General features: G+C 37.3%; 1 protein-coding gene and 1 long non-coding RNA gene across 2 annotated transcripts in view; one reads left to right on the forward strand and one right to left on the reverse strand.

Moving 5' to 3' along the window:
• The window catches only part of LOC140693127 (trafficking protein particle complex subunit 9-like), a 1,110,112-nt gene that overhangs the window by 792,919 nt on the left and 292,670 nt on the right, over positions 1-24,523 (forward strand). The window lies entirely within an intron of this gene.
• On the reverse strand, positions 20,246-23,620 carry LOC140693170 (uncharacterized). The gene is made up of 4 exons (XR_012068882.1): positions 23,495-23,620; positions 22,183-22,241; positions 21,267-21,461; positions 20,246-20,521 (listed from the first exon to the last, which is right to left on the reverse strand). It is a non-coding gene; the product is annotated as an uncharacterized lncRNA (long non-coding RNA).

The raw sequence follows: 24,523 nt of genomic DNA on the forward strand, positions 1-24,523 counted from the left end.
AAATTTCTTCTGTATAGCACAGGGAACAATATTTAATATCTTGTAATAAACTTTAGTAAAAAAATATGAAAAGGAATTCATACATATATATGTGAATATGAAGGACTGGAACATTGCGCTGTACATCAGAAATTGACACATTGTAACTGACTATACTTCAATTAAAAAATATATATATATATATTGCCCTTCAGCAGCATCTGAGTGTCACTGAAAGCAGAAACCCAGATGAATGGAGGCAGAGGTGGTTGGAGGAGCTACGTTATTTTGCTGGGGTGGATGCAGCCGGCATGGCAGAGATCTAGAAGGAATGCGCACAACAGCCACTCACTATCTGAAAGTGAGTTAGTTTAACAGCTTTCTGAAATCCTCACCGCCCCTCCTGATGAGCCAAGTGTCTGGCGTTTCTCTGGAAATCACTAGGCGCAGCCTGGAACTCAAAGGTAAAAATTAAAAAGTGCAGTCAAGTAGCAAAGAGACTGGCAGGACACGTTGGACAAAAGTAGGTCAGAGTCAACAAGGAATGGGGAGGGGATAGAACGTGTGTTGAGGACCCTGAATTCAGGGGTGGATTGTCTATGTTGAGTATTCTGAGTCAGTATGATTAGATGGATTGGTGTGGACTATGGACTAAAATGGTGGCCATCGTTCAGATAAGTGTGTGATTTGGAGTATATTTATTTGAGGAGGGGTTTTTTTTCCCCTTCAACATTGATCATTTCTAGGGAGCAGAAAAATATTCTGCCACACAACATATAAGTTGAAAAGAGATGCTATGGGATGATGGTGGTATGAAAAATTTCAGTACTGCAGTTTCAAGCTTTCCTTAATGAGATGCACAGCAGTAGGTACTTAAAATAAAATAAGGTACTTATAATAAAGACATCATCATATGTACATATCATTTAAGATACACATATGGTACTATAAGTGGGCCTGAAATGTGTTCTGCATTCTAAAATCCGATGAAATAAAATCAGTAGTTCAATATGCCTGTCGGCTCTAAAAACATGATGTAGCTCATGATCACAGAAAGCAAGATCAGCTAGGAAATTTGAGATTTGTCGTTTCCAGTGTCAAAGTTAATATTTTTTGCTTTACTTAAAAAGCATTTTTTTAATTAGGTCTGTCAGCATCCATTGGTATATGGGGTTCAGTAGATGTGTTCAGATGTTCCAGACAGTGAATCAGAGCAAAGACTGAGGTTTAGACAGTAGTTAAATGCCTCACCCGTGTGATCAGCATCCACAAACTGCTTTACTGAAAATCCTTAAAAGTGAGAACTTCATTAAAGCAACGATAAGTGAGGGGAAAAAATAGCTACAGACTAGTGGAAGTTTTGTAACGTGTAACAATGACAAAAGGCTATTCATGAGCATATTTTTAAAAACCCCTACACTTTAATAAGAAAAACAACAATCTGACAACAGGTTGTACACTGCTGTAGGAGAATCCATGCAGGTGGACTCTTATGTGAATGGGGCTGGAGCTGTAGAATTAGTTAGTCTTGCAAGTAACTCAGTTAAACACAAATGCAAATGGGATACACTTCTAGACTATCTGAGTAAACATCTTGGAAAACTTACTCCTCTATGAAGCAATGACAATGGCTTTGTAAAATTTGTCAAAATTAACCTCTGTAGAACTCTGGAAATTAAACCAACACTTCCAGCAATTCGGGGAGTCTTTATTTGAGAAAAAAAACCCAGCTAAATCTCCATAAAGATAGTGAGTTTTGAGGCATTGTAACTTGATCTACCCCATCCCTGTATCCTCACCTAAATGGTGGCCTTTATAAGCAATAGTCTCACAATCAAGGTAGGGGCAGAAGTGATTTAAAGTTACCCAAAAAATCCGCCCCCAGAGAGCTGTCACTATGTGACCTGTCACAAACTCATGCTGTGCAAACAGCCTGTCCCCAGAGTGTGTGTGGGAAACAATCAGCAGTGAGTATCTAACATTACAACTGCCTGAGGCAGTGGGACCAGTAGAGGCTAACTACGTGCTGACTAGGAAACTTAGAAGGCAAAATTGATTAATGAGACGTTCTGGGGGTGAAGGTAGGGTTAAAAAGCTCCAAAAAATTCTGAGAATTGTAGAAGGCAATATACATGTGTGGCACATGGCAAGGAAAGATCTGAGAAAATCCTAAGCCTTCAACTCTGGCTGAACTTGAGGTTCTGCATAAGCAAGAACTAAAGGATACGGAAGAGCTGCTGACTGCATGCCGGTGCTGAGGGCATCCCTCAGCACGTGGACACACAGCCACCTGGCAACAGCTCAAACGATTGTCTCCAGGCATTGAAAGAAATCACTGTCCAATCATTACTACAGTGATGACAACTAGGCTTTCTTCACACACACTGATCTCATGGTCATGCATGATAAAGAAAACAGACTTTACAGAATTTGTTCAGGAAAGTAACTAAATAAATAGCAGCAGCAGCAATGACAATGAAAGCAACGATAAACCCTGGAGATGAGGAAAATCAGGCTTTCAGATCTGCCACATTGTAATATTTTAAATGTCCAGCTTTCAACAGAAAATTACAAGATGTACAAAGAAACAGAAAAGTTTGGTCATAACAGACGGGGAAAAAGTAGTCAACAGAAACTCCCTGAGGTAGCCCAGACACTGGACTTACTAGACAAAGACATAAATAAGCAATTACACATATGTTCAAAAAACTAACAGAAACCATGCCTAAAGGATTAAATTATGTGCTCATCTCATTGTACAGAGAATAACAATAAATAAAATTTATAATAAAAACCAACTAGAAATTCTAGAGATACAAATATAATGACTAAAATAAAAACTTCAATAAGTGGTTTCTCTGTAGATATGAACTTGTTGAAGAAAAAGTCAGTTAAATTAAAACTACTGAGATTTCCCTGTCTGTGGAACAGAAAGAAAAATGAATGAAAAAAAATGAACACTGTGTCAGAGATAGGTGGGACACCATCAACAATACCAATACACACATAATGGGAGCGCCAGAAGGAGGGAGAGAAAAAAAGGGGCAGAAAGAATATATAAAGAAATAATGGCTGAAAACTTCCCAAATTTGATGAAAATATTAATTTGTACATCCCAGCAGCTCAACAAACTCCATGTGGTATAAACTTAGAGACATCTAAAATAGGCACATCAGATTCAGTGTGTCAAAAGACAAGAATAAAGTATCTTGACAGCCGAAAGAGAAAAGTGGCTCAACATATAGAAAGGCTCCTCAGTAAGACAGTTGATTTCTCATCAAAAACCATGGAGACCAGAAGGCAGTGGATGGTATCATCAAAGAGATAAAAGGAAAAGACTGTCACCAAGTATTTTATAGCCAGCAAAATGATTCTTTAAAAAAATTAAAGGAGAAATTAAGACACTCCTACAAAAACAAAATCTGAAAGAATCCATTGCTAGCAGGCCTGCCCTACAAGAAATACTAAGGATAGTCCAGCAGGTGTAAATGAAAGGACACTCGCCTGAAAAATAAAGAGCACTACTACATGAGTAAAAAAATAAAACAGTATAAATCGGGCATTACATGTAAATGTTTTGTTCTATTTGATGTAAAGGACAACTGCATAAAACAATACTTATGAAACTGTGTAGATGAGCTTATAAATGTATAAAGGTGCAATTTGTATGAAAATGACAGCATGAGGAGGGGGAGGGAAAAGACTGATACCAAAGCAAAGTTTTTGTGTACTGTTGAAATTAAGTTGGTATTCATGTGAACTAGATTGCTTTAAAACAAGATGTTAATTTTACTCTCCAGGGCAATGGAAGAGAAGGAGGAGGAGGAAGAGTAGGAGGAGGAGAAGAAAAAGATAAAATAAACAAATTAAAATGGCACACTTGAAAATGCTTACTATGTACAAAAATGTGTAGTAATAGAGGAATGGGAAAAAAAGACATAGAAAGTAGACAGCAGTTGTAACTTCAATCTGATAAGAAATTACATTAATATAAATGAATTAAACATTCTAATCAAAATACTAAAGGCAGAAATAAATGGAATAGACAATAGATGAACAACAGAGAATAATCAACAAAAGGAATAGTTGGTTCTTTGAAAAGATCAATAAAATTGACAAATTTTATCTAATACTGAAAAAAAAAGAGAGAAGATTCAAATTACTAAAATGAGAAATGAAAGGAAGGATGTCACTACTGCCCTTACAAAAATAACAAGGAATATAAGGGAATACCATGGATAATTATATAGCCAATAAATGAGATAATCTAGATGAAATGGATAAATTCCTAGAAGGACATAAATGACTGAAGCTAATTCAAGGAGAAATAGAAAACTCAAATAATCCTACAGTAAGTAGTGACTCAAATAGCAATCCAAAACATTCACACAAAGAAATGCTAGGCCCGTATGGCTTTACTGGTGAATTCCATCAAGTACTTAAAGAAAAAACTAAAACAAAAACAAACAAAAAATGCTTCACAAATTCGTCTGAAAATAAAGAGGTGGGCACACTTCCCAATTCATTCAATGAGACTAGTATCACACTGATACGAAAACCAGACAAAGGCATCACAAGAAAACTAAAGACTATCTCTTATGAATATAAATGCAAAAATCCTCAACAGAATACAAGCAAATCCAAAACAGTAACATATAAAATAGACCACTATTAAGTGGGATGTATCCAGGTATGCAAAGGCAGTACAACATACAAAAGTCAATTCATGTAATACACCATATTAATAGAATAATGGATAAAAACTAGGAATAGAAGAGAACTTCCTCAACTTGACAGAGAACATCTATGAAAAACCTGAAGCAAAGATCATACATAATGCAGAAGCACTGAATTATTCCCTCCCAAAATCAACATTGTACTAGAAGTTCTAGTCAAATCAATCAGACAAAGAAAATAAAGCCTCTAGATTAGAAAGAAAGAAATAAAACTGTTTTGATTCCAGATGGCATGATATTATATATTGAAATCACAAGGAATCCACAAAGTAAAAATAGAGAGAAAAGAAAAAAAAATCCTCTTAGAATTAATAACCCAGTCTGACCAAAATTGTAAGACACAAATGAATATATAAAAATTAATTACATTTCTATTCAACAGCAGTGAATAATCTAAAAATAAAATGAAGGAAACCTTTTCATTTACAATAGCATCAAAAAGAATAAAATAATTAGTAATATTAAGAAAAATATGTGGAATACTGAGAAAAATATCTGAAACATGTATATTGAAAACTAAAATACTAGTGATAGAATTTAAAAATGACCTAAAATAAATGGAAAGCTCTTCTGTGTTCATGGATCAGAAGCCTTATTATTGTTAGGATGGCCATTGTCCTCAAAATGACCTATATATTCAATGCAGCTCTGGCTTTTTGGCAGAAATGAACAAGCTGATCCTAAAACTAATATGGAAATGCAAGATACCCAAAATAGTCAAAACAATCTTGAAAAAGAACAAAGTTTTGAAGTTTCCAAATTCAAAACTCACTAACAAAACTGTGATCCATACAGTGTGATACTTGCAGAAAGGACAGAAAAATAGATTGAGAGAAAAGAACTAAGAGACCATAAACAAAGTCTTACACACAGCCATATAATTTTTGACAAAGGTGCCATGACAATCCAATGGGGAAAAATAATCTTTACAAAAATGATGCTGGGACACCTGTACATACATCTGAAAAGAAAGAAAACTGAACATTTAGCTTAACACCATTTATGGAAATTAACTCAAAATAAATCACAGACCTGAAACTATAAAACATTTAGAAAATGAACAATGAGAAAATCTTCAGGATTTTGGATTACAAATACTTGTAATATATGACACCAAAAGCACAAACAACAAAAGGAAAAAATCAAGTAAACTGGACTTCAGTAAAATTAAAAACTTCTGTGCTTCAAAGGACTTCATGAAGAAAGTAAGAAGACAATACACAGGATGGATGAAAATATTTCCAAAATTTTCCCTGATAAGGGACTTTTATCCAGAATAGACAAAGAAGACTTAAAACATGACAATACAAAGACAAATATAATTAAAATGGGCAAAGAATTTGAATAGGTGTTTCTCCAAAGCAGACATACGAATGGGAACTAAGCACATAAAAAGATGTTCAACATCAGTAGGCATTAGGGAAACAGAAATCAAAATCACAATGACATACCACTTCATACCAACTAGGATGACAAATATATATGATATATGATATATAAATATGAATTTATAAACCCAGTTATAAAAAGTGTAGTTGAGGATGTGGAGAAACTGGACTCCTCATACATTATTTCTGGAAATATACAATGCTTCAGTCACTTTAAAAGCTATATTAGCAATTCCTCAAAAATTTAAAAGTAGAATACATCCCAGCAATTCCATTTTTTGATATATCCTGAAGAGAAGTGAAAATGTGTTCACACAAAAACTTGTCCATGAGCATTTACAGCAGAATTATTCATCATCAACTGATGGATGGATAAGCAATGTGGTGTATTTATAACTATGGCATATTATATGAATACAAAAAGGAATTTGGGTATTGATATATGCTACACGATGGATGAGCCTTGACAACGTCACACTAAATGAAAGACGATAATCAAAAAAGGCAGCATACTGTATGGTTCTACTTATATGAAATGCCTACAACTGGCAAACCCATAGAGGCAGAAAGTAGAGTGGTGGCTGTTGAGGGCTAAGGGAAAGGAAGGTTAGGGACTGACTTACTAAAGGGTACTGTTTCCTTTTGGGGGTGATGGCTACACAACCCTGAAATGTACATAAAACCCTAATGCACACTTTCAAAGGCTGCATTTTATGGTATGTGAATTATATCTCCATAAACCTGTTATTCTTGAAGCTGAGCCCACCTATGGAGCAACTGACACAGCACTGACTGTGGCATCCGGACGGGGAGTGACCCACCCGCCCACCGCGAAGGAGAGAAGCACCTGACCCAGTGTTGGAGGGGTGCAATCTTCTTGCCAATGGACACTGTGAGCAGCACAGACGAGGGGGCCAACAGAGCAAGCTGAGTTCATGAAACAGGGCGAAGACACAAAGACCTCTCAATAAAACCATTAAGAGCGTTCAGTCTCTAGGAGAACACATCTTTGTTTTTAAAATCTTTTTATACCTGTTTTATTTTCTATTAGCTTTTTAATCTTTACTTTTTAAACAGTTCTATATGTTTACAATTTTCATTTCATTTTTAATTCTCTTGGATTTGATCTGTTATTGATTATTCACAGGTTTTAAATATTGTGTTTTGATTTTTTTCTTCTTTTTATTAAGGTTTTAAAAAGACATCTCAACTCGATTCCTATTCTTCTTCAACTTGCTCTTCTATTATTGATTATGCACTGTTTTCAAACCTTCTTTTCCTCCATTCTTTTAAAATTCTATTTCTCTCTCTTGTTTTTAAGTTTTATTCCAGCATAGGCCTTAGATAGATAAAGAAATAAACCCCTTTAAGGGCCACAATAGATAACTGATACTCCTTAAGCCACAGTGCCAGAGAGATATGAGCAGTTGAAGAAGCAGAGAAAGTATTCCCAATTAAAAGAGAAAGAGAAATCCCCTGAAAGAACGATCAATGAAATAGATATTAATGGCCTATTAGATCAAGATTTCTAAAAAGAAGTGATCGAATTACTGAAGGAATTAAAAGAGATAGTGTTTAGAGACATAAAATATGTCAAAAACAAAATAGTAGCTATAAAGAAGAGCCAAGTAGAATTGGTAAATTCATTGGCTGAAATGAGATCTGACCTAAAGGCAGTACAACGCAGGCTAGATAATGCAGAGGAACGAATAAGTGACCTAGAAGACAGGACAACAGAAAGCACACAATCAGAACAGTTGAGAGAAAAAAATAAAACACAATGAAAACAATATAAGGAACCTATGGGATAATATAAAGCATGCCAATCTATGCATCATAAGAGTTCCAGAAGGGGAAGAAAGAACAAAGGGGATGGAGAAGGTATTTAAAGAAATCATAACTGAAAAATTCCCAAACATAAAGAAAGAATCAGACACCCAAGTACAGGAGGCTCAGAGGTTCCCAAACAGGAAGAGCCTAAAGAGACTCACACCAAGACAACAAAATCAAGATGGCCAGACTGAAGGATAAAGAAATGATCCTAAAGGCAGCAAGAGAAAAACAAAGAGTGAGTTACAAGAGATGGCTCTCAGCTGATTTCTCTACAGAAACACTACAGGCCAGAAGGGAGTGGAAATATGTATTCAAAGTCCTGAATGAAAAAACAGATGCAGCCTAGGATACTTTCTGCAGCAAGGCTATCCTTTAGAACAGAGGGAGAGGTAATGAATTTCACAGAGAAGAAAAACTAAAAGACTTTAGCAACACTAAACCCATGCTAAAAGAAATATTGTAAGGTACACTCTAAATAAAAAAGAAGCAGGATGATACAGAAATGAGAGCTTATAACTGGAAAGATGATACTACCATGAATTACAAATAGAATAAACATGAAATTGTAAAAGAAGACATCTAAATCATTGAGTGGGAGAGGGAAGCAAGAAAATATAGAGTATCTTTTTTTTCTTCTTTTTTCTTAAATTTTTTGTTCTCGGTAGGATGGGTTTGAGATTACATTACTATCTGTTTAGTACACACAGTCACAGTAATTGGTTAACAGACTTACAAAAAAGTGTAACCACAAGCCAAAAACTTACAAGTGAGTAACAAAAACTAAATACAATCCAAGATAACACAAAGGAAAATTACCATACCACAAAAGGAAGAAGAAAGGAACAAAGAAGAAATATGAAATCAACTGCAAATATAAGTTCAAATAGCAATAAACACTCATTTATCATTAATTACTCTAAATGATAATGGACTAAATGCTCCAGTCAAAAGACAGAGTGGCAGACTGGATAATAAAGCAAGAAACTTCAATAAACTGCATACAAGAGACACACTTTAGGGAGAAGGACACATATAGATTGAGAGTGAATGGACGGAAAAGGATATTCCATGCAAATGGAAACTCCAAAAAAGCAGGTGTAGCAGTTCTGATTTCAGACAAAATAGACTTTAAAACAAGGGCCATAAAGAAAGATAAATAAAGGCATTTTATAATGATTAAAGGAGCAAAACAAGATGAGGATATTATAATCATTAATATATATGCATCCAACATGAGCACCTAAGTACATAAAACAACTACTAACAGAGATAAATGGGGAAATTGATGGGAATACAATCATTGTCAGAAGTTTTAACACCACTTTAACATCACTAGACAGATCTTCCACACAAAAAATAAATAAGGCAACAGAGAAATGAAATGATACATTAGAAAAATTAGATTTAGTGGATATTTTCAGAGCATTACAACCCCCCAAATTAGGATATACATTCTTTTCAAGTGTGCGTGGAACATTTTCTAGGATTCATCATGTACTTGGTCACAAAAGAAGCCTCAAAAATTTTAAGAAGATAGAAATTATCTCAAGCATCTTTACTGACCACAATGCCATTGAAACTAGAAAACAACTTCAGAGAAACAAAGCATAAAAAAAAGGAAAGCATAGAGATTAAACAACATGGTATTAAAAAAAAATGGGTCAATGATGAAATCAAAGTTGAAATTAAGGAATACCTTGAGACAAATGAAAATGAAAACAACCACAAAAAACTTATGGGACAAAGCAAAAGCAGTGCTAAGAGGAAAGTTTAGAGTGATACAGGCCTTCCTCAAAAAAGAAGAACAATATCATAAAAAAAATCTAACCCACCAGTTAAAAGAACTAGAAACTGAAGAGTAAAAACACCCAAAAGTCAGCAGAAGGAAGGAAATAATTAAGATCTGGGAGGAAATAAATAAAATAGAGATTAAAAGTAATAGAGAAAATAATCAATCAAACCAAAAGCAATTTTTTGAAAGAGTAAATAAAATCGAGAACCTCTGGCCAAACTCACAAAGAAGAAAAAAGAGAGAGCACAAATTTGCAAAATAAGAAAGGAAAATGGAGAAATTACAACAAATAACATAGAAATATAGAATATCATATGAGAATATCATGAAAAACTACATAAAAAAAGGGATAACCTAGAGGAGATGGACAAGTTTCTGGAAACATACAGTCCACTAAAACTGAATCAAGAAGAAACTGACCACTTGAACAAACCGATCACTAGGAATGAAATCGAATTAACAATAAAAAAAGAATCCCTACAAATAAAATCCAGAACTGGACAGCTTCACCAGGGAATTCTGCCACACATACAAAGAAGTACTCCTACCAGTCCTTCTCAAACTCTTCCAGAAGACTGAAAAGAAGGAATATTCCCAAACTCATTCTATGAAGCCACAATCACCCTGATACCAAAACCAGGCAAAGACACCACCAATAAAGGGAATTACAGACCAATATCACTGATGAACACAGATGCAAAAAAGTCCTTACCAAAATACTAGCAAATAGAATTCCACAGCACATAAAAAAGATTATACAACATGCTCAAATGGGGTTCATCTCAGGGACACAAAGGTGGTTTAACATATACAAATCAATCAATGTAATACTTCACATCAACAAGAGAAAGGACTAAAACCACATGATCATCTCAATAGATGCATAAAAGCTTTTGATAAAATTCAACACCCATTTATGATAAAAATTCTCACCAAAGTGGGTATTGAGGGAACATAACTCAACATCATGAAAGCTATATATGACAAACCTACAGCCAGCATAGCACTAAATGGTGAAAACCTCAAAAGCTTCTCACTAAATTCTGGGACAAGACAAGGATGCCACTATCACCACTCCTATTCAACATAGGCTTGGAAGTCCTGACCATAGCAATCAGGCAAGTAAGAGAAGTAAAAGGGGTCTAAATTGGAAAAGAAGAGGTAAAAGTGTCACTACATGCAGATGACACGACACTATATATAGAAAACCCTAAAAGGTCCACACCAAAACTACTAGAGCTGATCGAAGAATTTAGCAAGGTAGCAGGTTACAAGATTAATGTTCAAAAATCAGTTGCATTTCTTTACACTAATGATGAATCAACAGAAAAAGGAAGTAAAGAAATAAAACACTTTAAAATAGCACCCAAAGTAATAAAATTTCTAGGAATAAATCTAACCACAGAGGTGAGAGAATTATACACAGAAAACTATAAACCATTGGTGAAGGTAATTGAAGAAGACTTTAAAAAATGGAAAGGTATCCCATGCTCTTGGATTGCAAGAATCAATATTGTTAAAATGGTCACACTGCCCAGGGCAATATACAGATTTAATGCAATCCCTGTAAAATTACTCAAGACATATTTCATAGAACTAGAACAAATCACAATAAAATTTATATGGAACCATCAAAGACATAGAAATTCCAGGGTATTACTGAAGAAAAAAAAGAAAGAGCCTGGAGGAATAACTCTCCCAGACTTCAGACAATACTATAGAGTTACAGTCATCAAGACAGCATGGTATTGGTACAAAAACATACATATAGACCAATGGAACAGAATAGAGAGCCCAGAAATGAACCCACAAACTTTTGGTCAACTAATCTTCGACAAAGGAGGGAAGAATATACAATGGAATAAAGACAGTCTCTTCAGCAAGATAAACATAAGACAAGATACAATAAACCTCCTAGAAAAAAATACAGGCAAAATATCTGACATACATCTCAGAAATGTTCCCTTAGGGCAGTCTACCCAAGCAATAGAAATAAAAGCAAGAATAAACAAATGGGACCTAAAGAAACTTACAAGCTTCTGCACAGCAAAGGACACCATATGTAAAAAAAAGACAACCTACAGAATGGGAGAAAATTTTTGCAAATGAAACTGACAAAGGCTTGATCTCCAGAATATATAAGCAGCTCAAATGACTTAATAAGAAACAACCAAATAACCTAAACCAAAAATGGGCAGAAGACCTAAACAAGCAATTCACCAAGGAAGACATACAAATGATCAATGGGCACATGAAAAAATGCTCAATGTCACTAATTATCAGAGAAATGCAAATCAAAACAACAATGAGGTATCACCTCAAACCAGTCATAATGGCCATCATTCAAAAATCCACAAATGACAAATGCTAGAGAGGCTGTGGAGAAAGGGGAACCTCCTACACTTCTGGTGGGAATGCAGTTTGGTGCAGCCACTGTGGAAAAGAGTATTGAGTTCCCTCAAATGTCTAGGAATAGACTTGCCATATGACCTATGAATCCTGCTCCTGGGCATGTATCCTGAAGGAACCCTACTTCAGGATGACACCTGCATCCCAATGTTCATAGCAGCACTATTTACAGTAGCCAAGACATGGATATAGCCTAAATGTCCATCAGCGGATGACTGGCTAAAGAAGTGGTATATTTATACAATGGAATACTACTCAGCCATATAAACTGACAATATAGGGCCATTTGCAGCAACATGGATGCTCCTGGAGAATGTCATTCTAAGTTAAGTAAGCACGGTAAGAAGGAATAAAGACAAGTTACCCACAGGTACAGTTATTTTGATTAAAATATCCACACAGAAAGCAAGTCACCCTCACGACTGCTGCCAGGAGGAGCATCTGAGTGTAATAGCCCAGCCAAGCAAAGTAGATTCCGAACTTCTCTCCTTAGAATTTCCTGCAGAAAGACAGAAGGAAGTTTCAGAAGACACAAATAATCACTCTGTAGCTTCATCCTCATGTTAATTTATTTTTTCTTTTTTGGGGGGCATAATTAGGTTTATTTATTTGTTTTTAAATGGAGGCATTGGGGATTGAACCCAGGACCTCATGCATGCTAGACATGCACTCTACCACTGAGCTATACCCTCCCTCCATCATATTAATTTCTGATTCTAAATCAAGGGGGCTTTAAGTTTAAACCTCCGACTCAATTCACTCTTAAAACATATCCGTTTTCATAGCAGCCCCCAAATTCTACCATGAAATAAGAAGTGTTTTATGTATCATAGAAGTACAGATCACTGGCTCACCTGCTGAAGAGAGATAAATGAGAACAGAGCAAAGGAGGGGATGAGGCCAACTCGAGAGCAGATGCAGGGGATCATCACCACTCACTGGACAGTCTGGCACATTCAACAAATCCCCCCAAAAATCATTCTTAACAGGCTTGACACAAGTGGACATCAACAAGTGGCTCAGTCATCTGCTCCTGCCTTATCTCGGGAAAGTCCCTGGAGCAAATGCATCATAAACCACAGATAATAAGGAAATGGCTGATAATGATAACAACTGCGAGTGCAATGTCTGTCTGACAAAATATTTATAAAACTCATTGACATTGAGGGAATGGGAGAGGGCAGGAGGGATGTGGCTGAGGAAGACATTGCCCTGTATTCTTTGTATCTAGCACGTCTGTTGTTCCTAGGTTTTAAAACCTTTTCTCAGTTAATCTGGAGTAGATGGAACAGGCCAGGGAGGCAAGATTAGAAGAAAGGAGGCAGGGCATGAAGTGGTGCCAGGCTGATCCTAAAAGGGAGACCGACACAGACAGGCAGACACAGAGGGTTTAGGGATGAGGTGGAACAATGAGACGGCAGCTCAGGTGTGTCTTGCTGTTGCTGATCCTTCCCTCAACTGGCTCACTGATGATTCGGCAGTGCTGGGTAAAACCTGTGGATTTCCTCAGCTCTGAGTTCTCTCTGAGGCTTCCGGCTCAGTCTGGAGCTAAGATGAGTTCCGTGGGCTTAGCCTAAGGGGGACTCAGCTCTGAGAATAGCCTGGAATCCTGGAAAACTTCACGCAGGAATCCCTTGGGCTGGACCAGTGCTCATAGAGCTGCTGTGAGACCAGCTCCATCGTCAGAGACATGGGCGTGGACCATTCCATGGGGAAAAGGGCTGAGACTGATGCCAAATCAGATAGGAGCGACAAAGTGTGTTCATTCTTATGTGACTGGGCTTTGTGGCCTGCCTCACTGGTGGCAGGCTTAGGATGGTGTCTGGCAGAGAAAACCCTGGCAATGGGTTTGAGATGTCTTGGACTTTCTTGTTAAGCTTTTTGTAATACATTCTTATCAACTATCCATCCTGAAAATGCCAAATTCAAAACTGAAAGAATGTTAGAAGTTGCCTGCTCTAACTGCCCAATGGTAAACACACCCTGCTACAGTTAGAGAGCTGGTCAGGCAGCCTCTGCCTGGATATTTACAGTGACGGGGAGTTCATTACTTCCAAAGGTTACAAGTCGGCAGGAAGGTCAGAGAGAATTTTTGAACCTTAAACAGATGTCTGCCTCCTAGTCCTTGCTGAAATGCAAGGAATAATGAGGATCCCTTCAAATGTAGTTTTGCTGATTGTTATCTCTCTCTGCAAAAGCACCCCAATTCTTAACATAAATTTTTCAAAATTCAGCTTTGATTTCTTTTTATCAAACTAATGCCATACATTCAATAAAGAGTCAAACAGTTCTCGAACACCGATTGTAAAAAGGAGCAGTTCCCAACAACTGCCCCATTTCCTGGCCAGAAACAACCACGTTCAGCTCCTACTGCTGACTCTTGGAATACTTACTCCCTTTCTCTGACTAATATCCTTGTAACACAGCCTAATAACTTTTTCAGCTTTATGTATCACCTATTTAACTTTCTATTTTGGAAAATGAGGGTTCAGATCTCTTTCAAACCCCATCTCATCTACATACCCAAACCTTCTTTCTTCCAACCTTTTAATACAGTTACATTATAATTTTCATCAGCTCAGTATCCTTGCTTTACATTATTATTACTCTGTACAGACTATTCAAAGCTGTAGCAATTTGTGCTAGTCTTACCTTTTCTTCCCTACTTTGTTTTCCTGGAGTTAATAATTGTCTTGGTAGTTCATAGCTTAGATTTCTGTGCACTTAACAATTCAACCTCAGACCTTCTCTTAACGAACAACTTTCACAATACTTTCCAATACATTGTCTACAAATTTCATCTCCTTGAATAAATCTCTTCAGATCTCCTTCCACATGGATTAACGACATGCTAGTCTTGTCACAGAGCTCAAGGGGCCACTAGTGGGAAGTAACAAGGGAATACATGGACCAGGAGCAGGGAAAAGATCAACATAATTGCCTTAGCAATACATACTTAAAATAGTGGGAAAATTGTTTTCTTTACAAACACAAACACACACACAAACCCCAAAAGCCCATAAAGAATGATTAAAAAGCGGTCAAACCCATTGCCCTGCCTTCAAATTCTGTATAACACAAAACAAAAATAACAGAAGGAAGATATCAAATAAATATGAATCTCAACTGGGATTGGGTACACTCAGTGGCAGAGTGTGTGCTCAGCATGCATAAGGTCCTAGATTCAATCTTCAGTACCTCCATTAGAAAAAAAAATTAAAAAGAAAAAAAAATTATCAATTTTAAATATTTACATATTAACAAATATCCTCCTTTAAAACTGTGTTCTAAAGGATAACCCGGGTTAAGGAGAAAGTGCCTCTTCGTGACTGATCCTGCTGATAATTGAGGGAGGAAATTAGAGTATGACCACATGAAATAAAATTCCTTATGAAATAATGATCCCGGGTGACAATCATTTTTGGCTGCTGTCATCACAAAAAAGAGAGTCAACTGTAATATTATGTACCTTATGACAGGAGTACAAAACTTCACATAAAAAATATTTTTGCACAAAGTTGAACCTCAATCAGACCAAGCTTTTAGGGGAGGATTAAATCACTTAGCTAAAGCCAATACATAGGATGGAGAAACAAGTCTAACACCATAGGGGAGAATGAAATCAGCCAAACAGGAAATAGAGAAACCCCTCAGCAATTTCAAGGAAAATGAGAAACAGGAAAATTATAGATTAGAACACACTTGAGAGATATGCTAGCTGCAATGTCTGAATCTTGTCTGGATCTTGATTTCAACCCCAAAACTACTTAAAAGTGTATTTTTGTGACAAGCAGGGAATTATTTTGTAACCCTAAAAAAAAGAATATTCCAATTTTATTTGAAAGAGACCTTGTCATTTCACTAATGAAAGGTTAAGCTATGTAGGATTGTCTTCAAAATGACCCCATAGTGGGGGAGGGGAGGAGATGGAGATGAAAGATGCAACAACAGTGACTCTGAGTTTATAATTCTGGAGCTGGGTGACTGATACAGGCAGGCTGGCTGTACTGTTCTCTCTATTTCTGTACATGTTTGAATCTTTCCATAAAATGTGAAACAACAAATAGACTTCAGTGTTTTAAAACCCTCACTTTGAAGGTTAAGAGGTTTGCCCAAGTAGATGGGCAACTGCATGGGGCACTGAGAAAAGAAAGAACAGACACCTGGCTCCAGACCGACCTGGGGCTACCTTGACCCTCCTCTTCTCCTAACCATCCACAGCCAGCCCATAACTGCATCCTGTCAACCCCACTCCCCAAACGCATTCCTCATTGGCTCCCACCATCTCTCATCTGGCCCAATCCAAGAGCTTCCTACCTGGCCTCCCTGCTTCCTGAGTCCCTGCTATACATTCTCCACATTATCTTTGCAAAATGTGAGTGAGAGAAAATTACTTTAGTGCTTAAGCTATCATGACTGCTTCTCACTGCGCTTAGAGTCTACACTCCTTTCCGTGCTCCTGATGCCCTTCTAAACCTCGCGTCTCATCACTCTCACCAGCGCTGGCTCCAGTATCTCCTCAAACCTGCTGAGCACATTTGTGCCTCAGGGCCAATAGACAAGCTGCCTCTATTCCATGGGTGACTTTTCCCAGATCTTCAAATTCCAGCCTCCTTTTCACCATCTCAGCTCACATGTAACCTACTCAAAGATAACTTTCTTAACTCACTTCCCCCCAAGACTCCCATCTCAACACTGTGTTATTTCTTCATTTCAATCTGACATTGTTTCCTTATTTGCCCGATTATTTTTGTTTTCTCGGTTGTCCTTGGCCTGTATCCCCCCAGCAGCCTTGCCCAAACAGCATAAGCTCCCGGGGAGCAGCCAGCGCTGGTGCTCTGAGAAGACACATGCTGAGCACGACATTACAATCACGTGGTGTAGTGAAACGGTGTCGAACAGCAGATACAGAAAAGCAGTGAGAATTTCTCTCTTATTTTATAATTTAAATGAAATATAACATTTACTCCTATTTAATGAAGAATTTGGTAGGTCTTTTTTCCCAGTTCCTAGGCAGCAACCGCTAAAGCTTCCAAATTTCCCAAGATAGGAGTGTCTATGCTATTCATGGTGGAACCTTGGATGGCTTGTGTTCATGAGATGACTCAGGATGGGGACTGGCCAGCCAGAGACACCAACCATGTGGTTAGAGGAGTGGGGCTTTAAGCTTTGTGACAAGTGAGTGGCCACCAGGAGAGGAAGGGGCTCAAAGTTTAGGGCTAAGGAAAGGTTTGACTTACAGTTAGGGTTTGGGTTAGCCATGTCGGTAGTGACCCAATAAATCATGGCTTTGTAATAAAGCCTGCAGTAAAAACTTGGGGCAACGAAGTTCAGAGCTCCTGTGAGCTTCCTGGTTGTTAACACTCTTGGAGGACTGTCACACTCAGATGCCATGAGGACAACCCTGAGCCCTTCCCACTGGAGTGCTCTCCACAACAGCTCACCTGATGAGACCTAAGGGCTGCTGCTTGTCTGTGCTTCGAGGAGGAGCCCATTCCCTGTACAGAAGGCCCTGATCGCTGGGGCAGCTGAAGTCCTCTGATGGAGGTTGAAGTGGCACTGGGAATCAGAAGCAAACAGGTGAGTGTCACTGTCACAAAATGTTCACATGTTCTGTTGATAAAATCTGGTGCTAATACTTCATGGTCATTTGTAAATAAGGGGCCCTCACTTGCCAGGAGGGATGGAGGTACCATATAATTTTTCATAATTCTCACCCAGGATTAATATTAACCCCTTGAGGGTCATTTGCAAACGTGGGTGGAAAGGAACGCTTAGATGTCACAGTCCTGGGACCACCTTGCAGATGCTTAATGTCCTACAACTGGGCCAGTCTTCCACAGCAAAAATCTAGGCCACCCAAGTGCCCAAACTGCTGCAGTGGAGGGACACCTGATGGTCCAGCCCCCTCTTTGGGCACCCAGAGGAACCTGGACTCTGGCAGGTTAGGGGCAGGGTCAATTCTAAAACCCAGGCATTTTTGTCCCCACAATTCAGTAGTTATTTGGTGACAGCAAATGGAATATAAACAACAAAGTAACTTGACATGATGTCATATATTTAGCTTACTCAAGAAACAAAGTTTAAATCCAGTCATTCTCCTTCCCACCTGACCTACTTTCCTTTCTCTTGTACTAGCACCAGATTATTACCCACCCAGCCTTAACATGGGTCCTGACTCCACTTACCTCCCTCCCAAACACCACATGAGATGATTCCTCAACCTGGATGTGGGACCAGCAATTACAAGAAGCTTTAGTGGAAAAGAACTGGTTATGCACAGATGCCAACTAAACACTGTAGAATCCTGGTGTCCCACATTAATAATCATGACAGCTGTTTGCAAGTGTCCCCAAAGTTCATTTAAGACTCTCACTGCTAATTTTGCTGGGACATAAATATGAAACATGTGGACTGCTGGGCTGGACTGCTAAGCTGGGTCTCTAATCCAGGAAGCTCAGTGTCTGCTCCCTGCACCCAGCTCCCTGTTCTGTTCATGCATGTGCATCAAGAAGCTGTTTAATGTCCATTTTAATATCTTAAACAGTGCATTTCAATATTGTCTTCATCCACAAATACGTGTACCACACAGTAGTAATGATCAATCTTAGTATTTGCTTTCTTTGGTCTTAGAGAGTCAGATAAACAGATAGCAAAGATAACAAAGTCATAGAGGGCTATAATATAGTATTTCCTTTATTTCAATGACAAGATTTATTTAAAGAGCTTAGATATAACATCCTTGCATTTATGGCATCATTAAGCATCTGAAGCTGTTACATTATAAAAACTTCATTTCTAGCGAGATGTTATCAGTTAGAGAAGCGCTCGTAAATTTGAGGGGTTGCTGTCATCTCAGACGGAGTCCCTAAAAAATGTCAGCAATCTGCAGTATTGCCATCATGACAAGAACCCAGACAGATGAAATTTGGAAAGCCCTGTGGCTTTCTAGTGCACAGACATAAAATGTTATTTCAGAGGGAAAAGCCTGAATTACAGAAAGTGATAAATGAAATGGTCTAACATGCATTTCTCTTTCAAAGAACTAATACGTCTTTTGTCGATAATAACATCTGTCAGTAATTATGAAAAGAGCTGACAGATGCATAGTACTTAATATAAGCCAGGGCTGTTGTATCACTGACACAGATTCATTAATCCCCATAGCATCTCTACGAGGTTGGTACTACAATTATCCCCATTTTATTGGTGAGGAACTTGATAGACACAGAGGGTAAATGACATTTACAAGGTCGACAGCGAGAAACCAACACAGGTGTTCCAGCTTGAGTCTACGCTCTTGGCCACTTCTCTTTTTTTTTTTTTTTGGTGGTGGGGAGATAATAAGGTAATTCTGGTGGGGGAGGGGAGGCAATTAGTGTTATATGTCTATTTTAGAGGACGTGATGGGGGCTGAACCCAGGACCTTATGCTTGCTAAGCATGCGCCCCATCACTTGAGCTGTGCCCTCCCCTCTAGACTCTATGCTCTTAGCTTCTAATCCTCACTGTCCCACATGGTAACTGTGGGGGAAGTACAGTTCGTTCATTCATTCGCTCGTTAAACTCAGCCTTCCCAGTGCCTGAGATTCAGCAGTGAACAAGACAACATGCTTCCTGCCTTAAATGAGCTTGTCGCCTCCTGATATATTATCTTCATTTTACCCAGGAAGAAACAAGGTCAAGAAGATTAGCCTTTTCCTGTTAACACCGGAGGATACATGAGGTGCTTTATTTCAATTCTGCCATTTGACTTACACCATGGGGAGGGAAAGCTGCCTTGCAAATCCTGGAGCTCACAAACCTGTTAATCCTGAATTTTTTTTAACACTGTCCCTTACTTGATACTTGATCTGAGAAAGGATGAAGTAAACCTAAAAATGTTCTAAGAGAGCTTGTGGTTTATACAAGGTAACTAACCAGCCACTGTTTACTATCCTAACAGGAATCTGTAGGCATATTTCTTTTCTTTCTCTTTTTTCCTTTTTATGGGCAGCTTTTAAAAACCAAATCAAACCAACCAAACCAAATCACTGATAATTCAACAGCAGGTTCTAAATCACCCCCAAGACAGCAGCTAAACTCGGTTTAGACTTACAATGCGGTTTCTGGTGGTTGGATTGGAGAATGTATCTCTATGCTGAATATAAAAGTCATTCACGGAGCTCTTCTCAAATAGGGCAAAGAAAAGCTCTTGTTCCGGTTGTTGATACTTTCATCCACTTGGAGGACTTTCATAAAACATCTCAAGTTATCAAAGGCTGAGGACCGGGTTTTCAGATCATTGGGCTTCAGAGGCAATATTATGTGCAGTATCTCAGCGTATGTACAGAACACCTCCCACAGGGGGTGTACTTTTGCAAATACAAGCTTGTCATCCAAAACCTACATTGGGAGAATGAAAACACAAACCGGGAAAGTATTTTCACATTTTTAGTACACAGATTTTTCTTACGTTGCTGGTAGTTAAAGCACTTGTGTAAACACACACATATGTCACACTGGTAAAAGTGAAGATATAATAAAAATAGATTTGCAATCCATCATACATTTTTGCCTTAAAGATAATTTCTTTGTTGAAATTACTGAAAAGTTATTTAAAATCCTTACAGTTCCTTCATAAAATAACCAATGTTTTAGATGAAGAAAAGCAAACTTGTTAATTTTTAGTCCAAATTAGTAACTAAAAATAGAAACACCAAAATATTCTTTGCAGTGGTATTATAATGACAATTTTTTAAATTTCTGAAACCTAGGACTATTTACATATCTGTTCAATATAGTGTTAAACAGCCATTAAAAGGGATTTAAAAGATTTATATTTATTGATATGGAATATATAATAAAAGGAGAAAGTAAAAAATGTGAAATGATAATTTTCCTTTTTGGAAGGGAAAAATATCTTCATTTGAACAAAAAAAGTTTAGAAGGATTTTATGATTCTTTATGTATAATTAAGGTACAGATGATTTTTAATTCCATTGTTCTTTCATTTTCAATTTTGGGGGGAAACTTTTTATAATAAAAAAATCTTTAAAAATGTTCTTGCATAAATACATTAATAGATATATTTATGACTATATTCTCTGGCTATTAAAAAAGATCTCCTAACTGTAGATCTGAAACATACATTCCATAATGCAGATTCTGAGTGACTCGCCTCCCAGCCCACAGCGAAGGCACGGCTAGTGTGACATGTTTCAAATACCATTCCAAGGAACATGCAGGCTCCCAGCCAATGGCTGCAAGGGGACTGACACTGATCTGGTTGCTCCCAGCTGCAGACCATCACAGATGAGGTTAGATCCACAGGCTCATGTTTTCTCTGTCAAAAGAAATCAGAAAATGTTAGGCTTTTACTTTCACCAGGGAACAAGAAGTTGTTTTTTTATGCAAAAAAAAAACAACAAACCAATTTGAACCTGATGAAAAGACATTTACTCAAAACAGCACAGTAGCAATGAAAGTGTTCTGGCAGACAGGGACTTGTTGGATTCCTGTGAGTGCTGGACTCCTCACATGGAATTTCCTTGGCACTCCAGAAGGCCTGTGGTTGTCCTCATGGGTTTGTGGCCATAAGTGGTGCACAAAAGTCTCTGGCTTTGCCACAATTTCAAAGCCTTTTTGGCTTATGAAAGGTTTTGTCCTCAAATGGAGTTTTCTTGAGTCCAGTCACTGATGTCATTTACCAGAGTTACAGTCCAGATCTGATATTCTAGACTCTTAATATCTTGCAGACATTCAAATGGTTCAGGTTTGGATGTGTATTCACCTCTGCAGGCCTGGACCAAGTCCGATAAAGACACCCGGACAAGTTCAGCAAAATAAAAAGAAATTTTCCTCTCTGCAAGACTGAAATGTCTGTGAAGCTATAAAAACATCTGCACCTACAAAAATAGGGAACCAACTCATCAATAACATATCTATCCATAATGCATGGACATTCAAAATAAATACTGTATTTACTCCTATTAAATTCTATCTGGTTTTTGCCAAACTGTGTCCTAAACTGAAAGGAAGGTAGGTAAATGTAGAGAATTTTTTACCTTTTAAGGAAAAAGGAACCCTCCTACTCGATTGGTGGGAATGTAAATTGGTGCAGCCTCTATGGAGGACAGAAGAGAGGTTCCATAAAAAAATGAAAATAGACTTCCGTGTGATCCAGCAATCCCATTCATGGGTATATGTATGGAGAAAAATTTAATTCAAAAAGACACATGCACCCCAATGTTCACAGCAGCACTATTTAAAATAGCCAAGACACTGAAACAACCCAAATGTTCACTGACAGATGACTGGATAAAGAAGTTGTGGTATATTATATATATATATATATGTATATATACATGTATACATATATATACACACACATATATACATACCATGAACACACACACAAATGGAATACTGTTCAGCCATTAAAAAATAAAATAATGCCATTTTCAATAACATGGATGGACCTAAAGGGTATTATGCTAAGTGAAATAAGTCAGAGAAAGATAAACAAATATTCTATGTATTAACTTATATGTATATCTAAAAAATAAAACAAATTAATGACTATAATAAAACAGAAATAGACTCACAGGTACACAGAACAGACTTGTGGTTACCAATGGGGAGAAGGAGAAGAGGGGAGGCAGGAAGGGGTTAGGGGATTGAGAGGTAAAAAGTACTACGTATAAAATGGATAGGTTACAGGGCTGTATCATACAGCACAGGGAAATATAGCCATTATTTTATGGTGACTTTAAATGGAATATAATCTATGAAAATGTTGAGCCTCTATTTTGTACACCTGAAACTAATATGATGTAAATCAACGACTCAATTACAAAATTTTTAATCAAAGTTTTCTTTTCATATTATTTGCAATAAGTTAGAAGCCAGCACTCTCAATAGAAACATAGTGCAAGTCACAATTTTCCAGTAATTCCATTTAGAAAATAAAAAGCAATAAGTGAAATTAATTCCAGTAATAATTACATTTATCCCAAAATATCCAATACACTATCATTTCAAAAGTGTGATTGACACTTTTAAAACTTATTAATAATATTTTACATTATTTTTGTTGTACGAAGTCTTGAAAATCTATTATGTATTTTCCACTTATAGAACATCTCAATTCACAATAGCCACATGTGGCTCGTGGCTACCATACTAGACAGACCAGATTACACCATTCACACTTCTGATAAATTAGCTGCTCTTTCTTATTTAAAAAACTTGCAGAAAAGGGTTTAGATATGGCCTCTATCAAACAAAGCAACCGTGACGGTTGGGGATTATCTTCATTATAAAGTGAAAAATAAAGGTAAGAGAGCCATGCTTACACGTATGTTAATGTAACAATACCTTCTTAATTCATTCAGGACTTTACAATCTTTCTTCATATGCCAAGGATTCACTGTCACTGCGCAATGTTTTTCACTATTATCATCTTCGTGATTGAGAGGCTTCTGATGACCCTGCTTTGCGCATCTGTACATAAATTAACAAAACAGAGAAAAAGACCTTATTTAAGATAATTTAGGGGGGAGGGTATAGCTCAAGTGGACGATCATGTTCTTAGCATGCCCAAGGGCCTGGGTTCAATTCCCATTACTTCTTCTAAAAATAAAATAAATAAATAAAAACCTAATTACCACCCCCCAGCAAAAAATTAATTTATTACTTTAATTAAAAGTTAAAAAAAGATAATTTAGTGCAGGCTTATCAGGCTACAAGAGCTACAATGAATGCCCCCACCCATTAATTTAGAAGAAGTCTCACAGTATTTCTCAACATAAAGGCTAAAATATAATTGAGAACACTTCCTGATGGTCAGAATCATTTTAACAAAAATGTAGATAATTACGTCCGTGGTGTCAAATTTCTGTAAGAGTTGGGCATGGAACATTTAGTAAAAGTGATTTTGCAGCTATCTTTGAAAGAAATGCTGAGAAATGATCTTTTCTGTTGGAAATTAGCCTGCTTTTAAATTCTTCAGTAGGCATACGTGTTTACAAACCAGGCAGGAACTGGATTATATTTTACATATACTTTAGAAACTGATTTGAATTTTGCCATTTACCTGCAAGGCTATTTCTTAGGTAATAACATAAGCCCATTTCTTAGGTAATAACATAAGCAGGCCACTATACTAAATTTTTTTTCCCTGTTTGCTTAATCCTCACAACTCTGTAAGCTGCTATTATTACCCCCATATAACAGATAAAGAGCTTGAGGCAGAAAATAATTTGGGTAACTTGGTAAATGGTGGAGCTGGGTAAGACTGCAGCCAGTCTGACACTCAAGTCCATTCTTTTCACCAATGTCGGATACTGCTACCTACATTCAGCAATGACCGCTAATTTCATATTTAAGTGTGTCATTTCAAAAAGT

The sequence above is a fragment of the Vicugna pacos genome, unplaced genomic scaffold (genome assembly GCF_048564905.1).
Source record: "Vicugna pacos unplaced genomic scaffold, VicPac4 scaffold_19, whole genome shotgun sequence".
NCBI classification, from domain to species: domain Eukaryota; kingdom Metazoa; phylum Chordata; class Mammalia; order Artiodactyla; family Camelidae; genus Vicugna; species Vicugna pacos.